Here is a 12,317-nt window from a genome sequence, read left to right as displayed (position 1 = left end):
CAGTGAATATTATTTAGTGCTTTTTAAGAAAGAACTGAGCTATCAAACCATGAAAAGACATGGAAGAACCTTCAATGCAGCCTACTAAGTGAAAGAAGCCAATTTGAAAAGGCTACTTGCTGTATGATTCCAATTATTCCAAGACATTCTGGAAAAGGCAAAACTATAGAGACAAGTAAAAAGATCAGCACTTGCCAGAGAGAGGGAGGGAGGAATGAATAAGTGGAGAAGAGAGGAGTTTTAGGGCAAAGAAACTGTTCTGTACGCTATGGTGGTGGAAACAGAGCACTCCAAGTACATCTGTCAAAACTCCTAACACAAACACCAAGACTGACGGGACTTCGGGTGATAACGTTGTGTCAATGTAGGTACATCAAACTGTAACAAATACACCACTGGGGAAGATCACTGGGGCAGGGTGAACATGGGAAATCTCTGCACCTTCTATTCAATTTTGCTACTGAATCTGCCCTAAAGAAATAAAACCTACTTTAAAAAATAAACACTATGTGAAATAAATCATTTTATCATAAACAAAATAAATGCAGGTACTTCCATAACAGTTCACTAACTTTCAAAATGTTTATGTTCATAACATCAGAGTTCCATAAACCCATCAATTCCTAGACAGTAATCTCCATTCTTAGTAAGGCACTACTGATAACATACCTCAAGAACAGTGAAAAGAACAATGACTTTGATTGGAATCAGAAGCTCAAACCTGACTTCCTACTTCAGCTCTTACTAATTATTCTAATATTGAGCAAAATTACAATATTCTGGGTCTCAAATTTCTCCTCTGCAAGGATAAAACCAACAGCAACAGATTTTTGGACATTAACGGAGACCAAACACGTGGGAATGTTTGATATATTGCTAACCACACAATCACTGGTAATGTTTACAGAGTTACTATGAGCCCTGCAATTAATCACTAAATAAAAAAGGCCTGGATTATACAGTATTTTCCTGGAAACTGTTGTTTCAACCTACTGGGTTCATTTTCATAACCTCAATTTGGGATGGTATCTAAAACCTGATAAAGATTACAGAGTTAGCTGTGAATGAAACTGCATAAACTGGGCACCGATCAACCTGTCAGGCACTGTCTCTGCTTCATACACACTATTTAAGCTTCATAACCTAGGTTCTAACTTCATACTGCAGATGAGGAAACTTAAGATAATAAAAATTAAGAATAAGCACAGAACCACATTGTCTGCTTTGTCTCTAAATCTCGTTTCTTTCAAATAACCCTCAAAAACAGTATAATCTTGTACTGGGACAGAATATTTAATTTAGCATCCAACACATCTTTTCAATATTTATAAAATTGGCCAAAAAAATTAAAATTTCCCTAAGTTCTTTAAATTAAATCTTTAGCCCTAACGAGTAGTTGCTTTTTAAAATTTTTTGTATCAAAGTGGTAGAATCTGACAATCTGAGTATGTTATTAACAATTAGACATTAAATCAAAGAACAAGTGAGGCAAGAGCACAGAAATAAACCAGGAAGATGGTCAAACAGGCTTTCTCAAAGTTTGTATTTCATACCACACATTACTAATAGAATTTTGGTAACACACCTGAACTTACCAACTGTCAGTCATGATTACAACATAATCACTACTGTAATACAAGCAAATCTTACAGCATCTAGATAAAACTGTCCAATATTCACTTAGTTGTGTCCACGTTTGACTACAACTGTTTACTACCATGATTATATTTTTATATTCTCTGAGGGTGTATAACTATCCCACATTCCAGTAGATGTTTCCTCTTTTGCACTGTCTTGGCATTAAGCTATACGAGCCAGTTCTACACTAGAACATACAACTCATTCAACTCCACATTCCACCTGACAAATATGGTAGGTAACCCCTACCCCACCCCCCAAACACACACATACTAGCCAAAAATCTTAAAGCGGATCAAAAGTGGCAGTAATCTATAAGGAGTTGGTGATACTAAGCTAAACAAAAAATTATACATTGCCTGGGTGACAGAAGATATTTAAAAAATGAGGTAAAAGTCAAATTACAGAGTCTTAAGACTAGAAAAACAGTTTAAAACAATGGAATTTATGGGAAAGAAATGCCCTATCAAAAAATTTATGGAGCCTCTTCAAACTAAATCATATTTCACTGATATCACTATAATTTTTTTTCATAAGCATTATATATGAAACTCCAACCAAATAATTTCAGTTATTTCAAATAAGGATATAACACATGAATTAACTTATACTCAAATTTTCCTCAAACCTAAAAAATAAAATAAATTTCCTCAAGAGGCACAAGCGTGGCTCAGTCAGTTAAGCATCTAACTCTTGGTTGCAGCTCAGGTCATGATCTTATAGTTTGTGAGTTCAAGCCCTATATGGGGCTCAGCATTGACAGCAGGGAGCCTGCTTATGATCTTCTCCCTCTCTCTCTGCCCCTCCCCTGCTCATTCTTTCTCTCAAAATAAATAAAGAAATTTCCTCAATCTAAGATTCTATTCTTGGAGGAAGGGAAGATCTACATTTCTTTACAAAAATTAAGTGTTTTATTTTCCTGTTTTTAATAATCTAAAAAAGCAGTAGTAGCACATTCTGAATCATCTGACTCCATCTGGTAGCCGAATAATTGACTGCTCCCATTCGCATTTACGGTCACGCTGCCTCCAAGTTGGTACACTACAGTACTCTAATAATGACAGGCTAAAGACAAAAGCAGAAGGGGACCTCAAATGCAAATGATGCATTTGTGTGAAACAAAGCCCAGTGGCATCATGGTTTTCTCCCCTGAAGCATTTATATGCTGGTAAGAAAATATAACACATGGCGACCACACCATGCAGGGCAATTCTGGTATGTTTAACAAAAAGAACGTACAACATAACCACAGTTCGTTCATTCTATCAGCCATACTGTTTCAAGACTTCAATTTAGCAGACAGTATCCAATGCTTTAGTAAAATGAGTGTAATTTGAATTTCCCTGATTTAGCCGGTTTATATTTAATTTTCAGGGTTTGATCGGTCACCAGCGTCTGACAGAATTGATCAATCACTGGCTCCTGCCTGATAAACTCTGTTCACTGACCCTGCACACAGTTTTCCTAGCTCACCAGCAACTCAGTTGCCTTTATTGATTCCTGCTCTTCTCCCCAAACTCTTGAAATTGGGCGTTGTCCATCCATGGTCCACTTTTCCTCACTTTGTTGATCTCATTCAGTCTTGTATGTCAAATTCCACCAACATTTCCTAGGACTTAAAATGTGTATGTCCAGCCCAGGTTAAAAAAGCAAACAAAAAAACCCCTCCAGATTTCTCTTAAACCCAAGATTTGTACATCTGACTGCTTCCTAGTTATCCCTGGGGGTGGGGTGGGGAAAGTGCTGAACAAAGCTGAACTCCCTATCTTCTCCCAGACTATTCCACCCACCATCTTCCCTTCCCTTGATGGCAACTCCATCCTTCCAGTTACTCATTTCAAAAGCCTTGAAGTCATCCGTGTTTCCTTTTCTCATGCTACATACCTAAAACCACCAGGGAGGCACCTGGGTGGCTCAGTTAAGCATCTGACTTCAACTTGGGTCATGATCTCCTGGTCTGCTGAGTTTGAGCCCTGCATCAAGCTCTCTGCTGTCAGCACGGAGTCTGCTTCAGATCCTGTCTCCCTCTCTCTCTGCCCCTCCCTACTCATCCTCTCCCCCCACCTCAAATAAATAAACTTAAAAAATAAAAACAAAAAATAAGACCACCAGAAAATCTTAGTGTCTCCTTTAAAAATATACCCAGAATCCAGCCACTCCTTACCACCTCTACCACTACCATATAAGATAATCCAAGCCACCAATATCCCTCCCCTTATCCTCTAAATATCCTTCACAATATCCTTCTAAACAGTCTCCCTGCTCCCATCATTGTCCCCCACACCCACCCCAGTATGTTCTAAACATAGCAGTCAGAAAAATCCTATTAAAATTTATATCAGGCAATACCCTCCCCATTGGACCCTTATCCAGGTAATAGATTAAAATCTTAAACAGCTTCTAAGACACTACACAATATGGTGAACTTCATCTCCCACTTCTTTCCCATTCACTCACTGCACTAGCCTCCTGGTTCCAGAAAACTAAGTTGTTCCTTGGGGCCTCTGCTTTAACATACTTTCCTCCTAGATGTACATATAACAGATTCTTTCACCTCCTTCTTTTTTGCTTGTATGCTACCTTCTCCATGAAGCCTGCTTTGTCCCCTCTATTAAGAACAGTGATCAGCACTCTGCCCACTGACCCTCCACTATGCACTCCTAATCCTCACCCATTCATCCACCCTCTTCCTCTATTCTCTCCTTTCCCCTCCTCCATTTCTACTCTTTTTTTCCCACAGAATGTATTACCCTTTAACAGGCTGTACAAATGAATTACTGTGCTTGTTGTAGCAGCCACCCCCACCCAACTCTGGAAGATAGGAAGGTAGGCTCAGTGATATATCCCAAAACACTTAAAATAGTGCCTAGCACATAGGCTCAATAAATTATGTGTTGAGTGAACAAATAAATTAGAAAGCAAAAGAACTTTGGACTTTGAGTAATAACATCCAAAGCTGGATGCAATTGAGCAATATTTTTTAAAATCCTCAAAGAAAATGATTACTGTTCTAGAATTCTATGCACAACCAAATTATCCTAAAAGTGTTGAAGGCAGAATAATGGATGCAGGGAAACAGAACTTCCCCTGGAAATATTCTCAGGAGGCTTCTGGAGGACAAATCCTTCATATATAAGGGAATAAACCAAGAAAATGGACAACACGGCTACAGTTAAGACTTAACCCAAAAGAAAGGTACAGGGAACACAGGCCATGACAACTTTTCACTAGCAGAAGGCAACATGAGGCAGCACACAATCTGACCACTTAGACAAGAAGTAAGAAATGTGGGGTGGCATTAGCAGTAAGCACAGAGAAAACAAAGCAAAAAGAAAAAGACAAGCATTAACGACAAGGAAAACTATATGAATTCCAATTAAACGGTGCAAGGAAAAAAGTCACAACAGCTTACTCTACGGCTCAAACTGGGAATAACTTTTATTATAATAATAATAATAATAATAATAATAATAATGCAAACACAATATTATGATGTTACTAAATTAAGGGAGTATGTAAATGGAAAGGAATGTACACGTGATGGAGGCAGGAAGACAAGTTAAATCCACAATAGGAACTGAACAGATAACGCCTAAAACTGAAATCTGTATTCAACAATAGAAGCATGTTAGAGACAAAAATGGTAAATCCAAAAATAATCAGTGCAGCAAAAATAGTTGCCTCTGGCAAAGGACACCTGGAGAGAAGTAATGGCAGGGAATTATTCTTTAAAAAAACAAACAAACAAACTACAACAAGCTAGGGGCGCCTGAATGGCTCAGGTCAGGATCTCACTATCCGTGAGTTCAAGTCCCCTTTTCAGGCTCTGTGCTGACAGCTCAGAGCCTGGAGCCTACTTCAGATTCTGCGTCGCCCTCTCTCTCTTCCCTTCTCAGCTCATGTTCTCTCTCTCAAAAATAAACAAACATTTAAAAAATTAAAAAAAATACAAAACTAATGGAATATTTTATTTTGAATTATAGGTGCATGTAAAACTTTAGAAAAAAGGAAAAAGAAGTTCAAAAACTTAATAAGAAATGCCACAAATTGCAGGTGTTACTTGAGAAAGGACAGAAATTTGTTTTCAAAGATTTGACTCCAAGTATTTGCAAAGATGTGGGGAGAGAGACTCAGCTACTGTTGGAAATGCCCACTGTGGAAGCTTCTAATAAAATCTGACAGCTTGTTTCAAAATTTAAAGTGTGTATACTCTTTGACTCAGCAATTTTTTCCAAGTCTCTCTTCTAATTTATATGTTGGCAAAAGTGTATGTATCTGAATGCCTACAGCAATCCTGTTTATAGCAGCAAATAAACTGAAATTCAAGCCCTATCTTGAGAGTGACTAAAATATAATCCATACAACAGAATACTATGCTGCCTTTTTTTTTTTTTAATAAGATGGACTCATATCTAACATTCGAATCAACCTATTTAAATGAGTGGGTTAGGGGCGCCTGGGTGGCCCAGTTGGTTAAGCGTGCGGCTTCGGCTCAGGTCATGATCTCAAGGTTCGTGGGTTCGAGCCCCACGTCGGGCTCTGTGCTGACAGCTAACTCAGAGCCTGGAGCCTGCTTCGGACTCTGTATCTCCCTCTCTCTTTAACCCTCCCCTACTCACACTGTCTCTCTCTCTCAAAAATAAATAAAAAACATTAAAAAATTCTTAAATAAATAAATGGGTAAGTTAAAAAAAAGCCACATATCATACTCCTATTTATGTTACAAGAAAATAAGTTTGCACACTGATACGGCTGTTGTATGTATGTATGTATGCATGCATTTCCATGTAATGAGATAAAAAAGAAACTGGAAGGGCACCGAAACTGCAGAATGTGGTTTAAAGACTTAACATGAAGGATTAGAGAAGAGAGGCAAGTCAAGTTTAGAACCAGAGAACAGAGATGGGACCACTGAACTACAGGTACACAAAATATCAAAAACTGCAGGATGCAGACCATAGCAGACACGTCATCATTTGGAATTACACAAACATGTAGTTACTGACAAGTGGTAATCACTTACCAAGAAAATATCTACAAGGATTTACATCAGATCAAAGAATTTAACTTTAAAATATCTCCGGATGACTTAAAAAAAAAAAGGGCACACAGACTAGAAACTATGCCAAAATGTTTACAATGGGATTATGAATGATCATGGGGAAGATAAGCATTGTAGTTCCATATGTATTCCTCAAATTAAAGCATATATATTATTCTGGTAATAAAAAGGGAAATTTTCGTGCATATATTTTGTGTCCCCACACTTTCCTGCTAATAAATTGCTGGTGACTTCATATATAAATTGAAACAGTGAGAGGGACACTTGGGTGGCTCAGTCAGCTAAGCGTCCAACTCTTGATTTCAGTTCAGGTCACCATCTCACAGTTTCATGAGCTTGAGCCCTGGTTGGGCTCTATGCTGGCAGCTAAGAGGCCTGCTTTGGAATCTCTGCCTCTCCCACGCTCCTGTTCTCGTTCTCGTTCTCTCTCTCTCTCTCTCTCTCTCTCTCTCTCTCTCTCTCTCTCTCTCACACACACACACACACACACACACACACACACACAATAAATAAACTTAAAGGTTTAAAAAAAGCTGAAACACTGAGAAATCAAGAGCTGATTTTGTCTACTTGCCTTGACGTTTTCTTCGATTTTTTTTCTTTCTTAAAATGCCTCAGAAAAATGGGTACTAATAGGGGGGAAAATTTTGCAACAGCCCATTCACATAAAAATCCACATATTTCAGGGGTGCCTGGTAAAGCAACCAACTCTGAATTTCAGCTCAGGTCATGATCTCACAGTTTGTGAGATGAAGCCACGGTGTTGGGCTCTGAGCTGACAGCTCACTCTCTCTCCCTCTCTTTCTGCCCCCCCCCCCCACGTGTGGGCACACACCTGCACGTGCACACACTCTCAAAATAAGTATTTTTTAATACATACGTATTTTAGTTTATACTTATAAAAATTTAGTATTTTAAAGGTTAATAATAAAATCTGTTAAATCTCCTCTCCAAACAAAATTAAAAGAATACAGTCTGCAGAAATTAATTCCCAACTAAATGTATTAACAAAACATCTGAAGTTGTCCCTAACAAAGTTAAACAGGGGTCCTTTTCTCTCTCTCTCTCTCTCTCTCTCTCTCTCTCTCTCTCTCACACACACACACACACACACACACACACACACACACACACGCCTGAGCTTTAACCAAACTCAAAAGAGCAAAAAGTAAAACGCAAAGGAAAAAAAGCAAGAGTTTTGAACAATTAGATTACTCCATTTATTTAAACCAATTACTGAAGCAATCTTTACAAGGCACAGTCTTTGCAAAGAAGCTAGTGTACATTAAATTTCACTGTATCAACCATCACTAGCTAAGCTTGTCAACATGATAATAATAAATAACTGTAACAAGTATAATGCTTCATATAAAATTCAAGACTGGCATTAAATTCCTCTAACTTTTTAAGAAAGTACTTCTCACTGCCAAGATCTACTTCAAAAACAGATTAGTTGTCCAAAGGTTTTCCCTCCAACCTTCTTTCTAGTTCCTCCCATGTGCTACCCACACCCCCTCGCTATAAAAAACAAAAACCACAAATAAGTTGAACGCCACTGGGCAAGCTCAGACCTAATGAAAGGTCTTTGTCAATATCACTCTGCTCACTGCGGCTCAAGCTTGAAGAATAAATTGAACCAAAACATACTATTTCATCTGTATTATTCAGCCTAGAGTTCCCGAAGATTTTAAAAAGTACTTTTTGGGGGGTGCCTGGGTGGCTCAGGGGGTTAAGCGTCAGGGGTCAGCTTAGGTCATGATGTCATGCTTTGTGAGTTCAAACCCCACATCATCAGGCTCTGTGCTGACAGCTCAGAGCCTGGAGCCTGCTTTGGATTCTGTCTCCCTCTCTCTCTGCCCCTCCTCTGCTCACACCTGCTCTCTTTCTATCAAAAACAAATAAACATTAAAAAAAGGAACTTATATAAAAAGTAAAAGTAACTGGGACACATAGGAGCTGGTCACAACAGTGAAAATGCATCAAACTATAGGTATAATTTGAGCACTTTGCTTTATCTATTTATGCTAAACAACAAAAAAATTTACACCTAGAAACAAAAATACTGGGGTGCCTGGGTGGTTCAGTCGGAGCTCGAGCCTCATGTCATACAGGGCTCTGTGCTGACAGCTTAGAGCCTGGGGCCTGCTTTGGATTCTGTGTCTCCCTCTCTGCCCTCCTCCACTCATGCTGTCTCTCTCTGTCTCAAAAATAAACATTTAAAAAAGTAAAAAAGAAAAAAGAAAAAAATACTATTGCCCTAGATAGTCTCCTAGAATCTACAGAAAACAGGATCAGGCATCCTCTCTGGCTAATACATCACAGTATCTGTCTTCTTTCCCTGTGCTCAGTTTCTCAAAGTGTCTTTCTCTATTACGCCTTTAACCTACCACTGTCTGCTGTTCACTAACTACTAATACTCTCAAACTGATGGCTTCACCCATGTTTCCTTCAGAAAATACCACAGAAGCCATCAAATGCTGACTTACCACCTCCTTTCCTCACTAGAATAAAGAAGTCACCCTGCACTTGGGTGTGTCCTCTCACCTACTCAAGATGGCTAGAGTCACGCCCTTTCTATAATCCCTTCACCCACTCAGACTTCACACCCCTTCTATCATCTCTTCCGCTCACATCAATCCCTCCCTCTTTTGCTACCAGACCATCCCCCTAACACCCAAACATGCTCTAATATTTCCCATCTGGCTTCTGTAAGACCACATCCCCCTCATATACCTTCCACCTCATTGAATCATTCTGGATGTCTCATAGAGAACCTCAAATCCAACATATCAGAACTTTGAATTTTATTGCTATCCTTCTGTCCTATCCCCTCCTTTAGTCTTTTCCGCTGTGGCAAACAGCACCATGTTCCACACAGCAGCTCAAGCCAGAAACCACCTAATTCCTTCCTTCCCTCACCTCTCATATCTAATCCATCAACAAATCCTGTTACTTCTGTCTCCCAAATACACCTCAAATCCATCTACTTCTCTGGTCTTCACTGGCACCACCTTAATCCAGGTCATAATCAAAGAAACGGCCTGTCTGACCAATCAATTCTCCCAAGCAACAGCTAAAGCTATCTTTAAAGTTAGAAGTGAATTATGTTGCTCGTTTACTTTAACTCCTGATGGCTTCTCAGTACCCTTAAAATAAAACACATTCCCTACTTTGACTCTGCAGGATCTGATCCCACACTTGCTCTCATCACCAGTTTGCTCCAGTAATACTCTCTTCCCCCAACTTCTAGAACTACTAAGTACATGCTCATTGCAGGCGTGGGGCCTTTCCCTCTTCTTCTTCATTCTGAGAGGCTCTCCCTTCCCTCCTTCAAAGAGCTAGCTTTTATCATAGCTTAAATGTCACCCCTTCTGATAGCAGGTGTCCCTCCTACCGCCATTATTTTTTACTTCACTTGTAGCTCCTTTATATTACAGATAGTCCCTGACTTACAATGGTTTCACTTATGATTTTTCGCCTTATTATGGTGCAAAAGCAATATGCTATACTTTGAATTTTGAATTGTGATCTTTTCCCAGGCTATCAAAGTGCAATTCAATACCCTCTCGTGACACTAAGCAATAGCAGCAAGCCACGGCTTCCAGTCAGCCAGGCAATTGGGAAAATAAACCATCAATATACTTAGAACCACTGTTTTTCACTTTCAGTACAGTATTCAATGAACTACATGAAATATTCAGCACCTTCTTATAAAATAAGCTTTGTGTTAGATGATTTTGCCCAACTGTAGGCAAATGTAAGCATTCTCAGCATGTTCAGGATAGGCTAGGCTAAGCTATGATGTTCGGTAGATTAGCTGTATTAAATGTGTTTCCAACTTAACTACAATTTCAATTTGCAAAGAGTTTATCATGACATAACGCCATAGTAAGTGAAAAAAGATCTTTACATATCACAATCTGTAATTGTTTATTCCCTCACTAGAATGTAAATGGTAACATTTAGAGAAACTGAGTTACTAAAAAAAAATTTTTTTTTAATTATTTAAGCACTTTCTATGGACAGGCAATGTGCTTTTAAGGTACAAAAGTAGGATGTTCTCATGGAGCTTAAAGTCACAAACACAATTAGCAAGTGATAGAGCAAAGACGCAAGGATACGCAGGTCTGATTCTTCAGGGTCCTGGCTCCGTAACCCCTCAACTACACTGCCACTCTAGCACTAGGATATCTGGGGTTGGGGAAGCAGCAATATGCCTAATTGGCAGCTCACATGCTAATGAAAACTAAGGCTTATAGAGTTGAATTCATCTGTCCAAAGCAGCACAGGTAGACACTTGAGAGATTAAGTATAATGATTAGCAAAGGCACAGATATTTAAAGTACAGAAAGTATTCAAGAAACAAAAAGTATCCAGCTTGACCAGGTAGGGCAAGAGGAAATGTTGAAGGATACAGCTCTAGCACATTTTAAGGACAGTGTAAGGTATTAGTTTATCAGTCATTCAATAAATATTTACTGAACACGAACTACATGCCACAAACAATGCTAACAAGGGTGATGAAGACCAAGTCCTCACAGAGACTGCAGTTTATTGGGGAGCAAAGTAGTACAAACAATTACAGTTCAGGGGGATACCTGTTAAGGGTGGACAAAAGCAGAAAGTGCTATGGGAACACAGATCGAGGACACCCAATTCAGGGTGGGAAGTCCAGGAACAGTGTCTCAGCTAAGTGATGTCCAGGCTGAGATTACAGAGTTTAGCAGGGAGAGAGAGATTAGGGTGCACATAGGCACTTTTAAGTATATAATTGCAAATGGCAGGGAAGTCCCAAGAGCAAAGTCAGGAAAGGCTGTGTACTATCACTATCAAGGTATTTTGGACTTTATACTGAAGTTCTTGTAAGTCGCCTACATTAGAAAGCTCACTACAGGGGCGCCTGGGTGGCTCAGTCGGTTAAGCGTCCGGCTTCGGCTCAGGTCATGATCGCATGTTACTGTGTTCGAGCCCCGTGTCGTGCTCTGTGCTGACGGCTCGGAGCCTGGAGCCTGCTTCCGGTTCTGTGTCTCCCTCTCTCTCTGCCCCTCCCTGCTCATGCTCTGCCTCTCTCTGTCTCAAAAATAAATAAAACACTAAAAAAAAAATTAAAAAAAAAAAAGAAAGCTCACTACAGGAGGAAGAACTGAAGGGAGGAGGCAAAAACCAAATGCAGACAGAGCACTAAAAAAGTAGAAGACGAATGTAAATGTGAAAACAAGTGAGAGAAGCAATGCCAGATTTGAGTTAAGCAAATGACAGAAAAATCAGGACCTTATGACTAACCTAATATAGGAGATAAGAGCTTTGGACAGTTGGAAATAATAAAGGATCTACTTTTTGACATGTAAATTTTAAGTATACCTTGGTACATAAAAGTAAAAAATGACTGAAGGGAAAGACACTGCCAAGAGAATGAGAAGAAAAACCACAGACTAGGAGAAATATTTGTAAAAGACCTATCTGATAAAGGACTATTATCCAAAATATACAAAGAACTCTTGAAACTCAACAATAAAACTAACAACCCAACTAAAAATGGGCCAAGGACCTCAACAGACACCTAACCAAAGATGTACAGATGGCAAATGGGCATATGAAAAGGTGCTCCGCATCACTG

At 39.2% G+C, this 12,317-nt stretch overlaps 1 protein-coding gene and 1 long non-coding RNA gene across 3 annotated transcripts in view; one reads left to right on the top strand and one right to left on the bottom strand.

The window, feature by feature from the left end:
- LOC115280153 overlaps positions 1–5,962 on the top strand; it is a 15,569-nt gene extending 9,607 nt beyond the window's left edge. Inside the window, exon 3 of the long non-coding RNA XR_003903691.1 lies at positions 5,622–5,962. This is a non-coding gene — a long non-coding RNA (uncharacterized LOC115280153). The remainder of the gene's footprint in view (positions 1–5,621) is intronic.
- Positions 1–12,317, bottom strand: part of SIAH1 (siah E3 ubiquitin protein ligase 1) — a 34,392-nt gene that overhangs the window by 15,287 nt on the left and 6,788 nt on the right. The gene's annotated exons all lie outside the window — the stretch shown is intronic.

The sequence above is a fragment of the Suricata suricatta genome, chromosome 16 (assembly GCF_006229205.1).
Source record: "Suricata suricatta isolate VVHF042 chromosome 16, meerkat_22Aug2017_6uvM2_HiC, whole genome shotgun sequence".
Taxonomy (NCBI): Eukaryota; Metazoa; Chordata; class Mammalia; order Carnivora; family Herpestidae; genus Suricata; species Suricata suricatta.
Note: the sequence above shows the minus strand (reverse complement) of the source record. Positions and strands in the feature narration are given on the sequence as shown.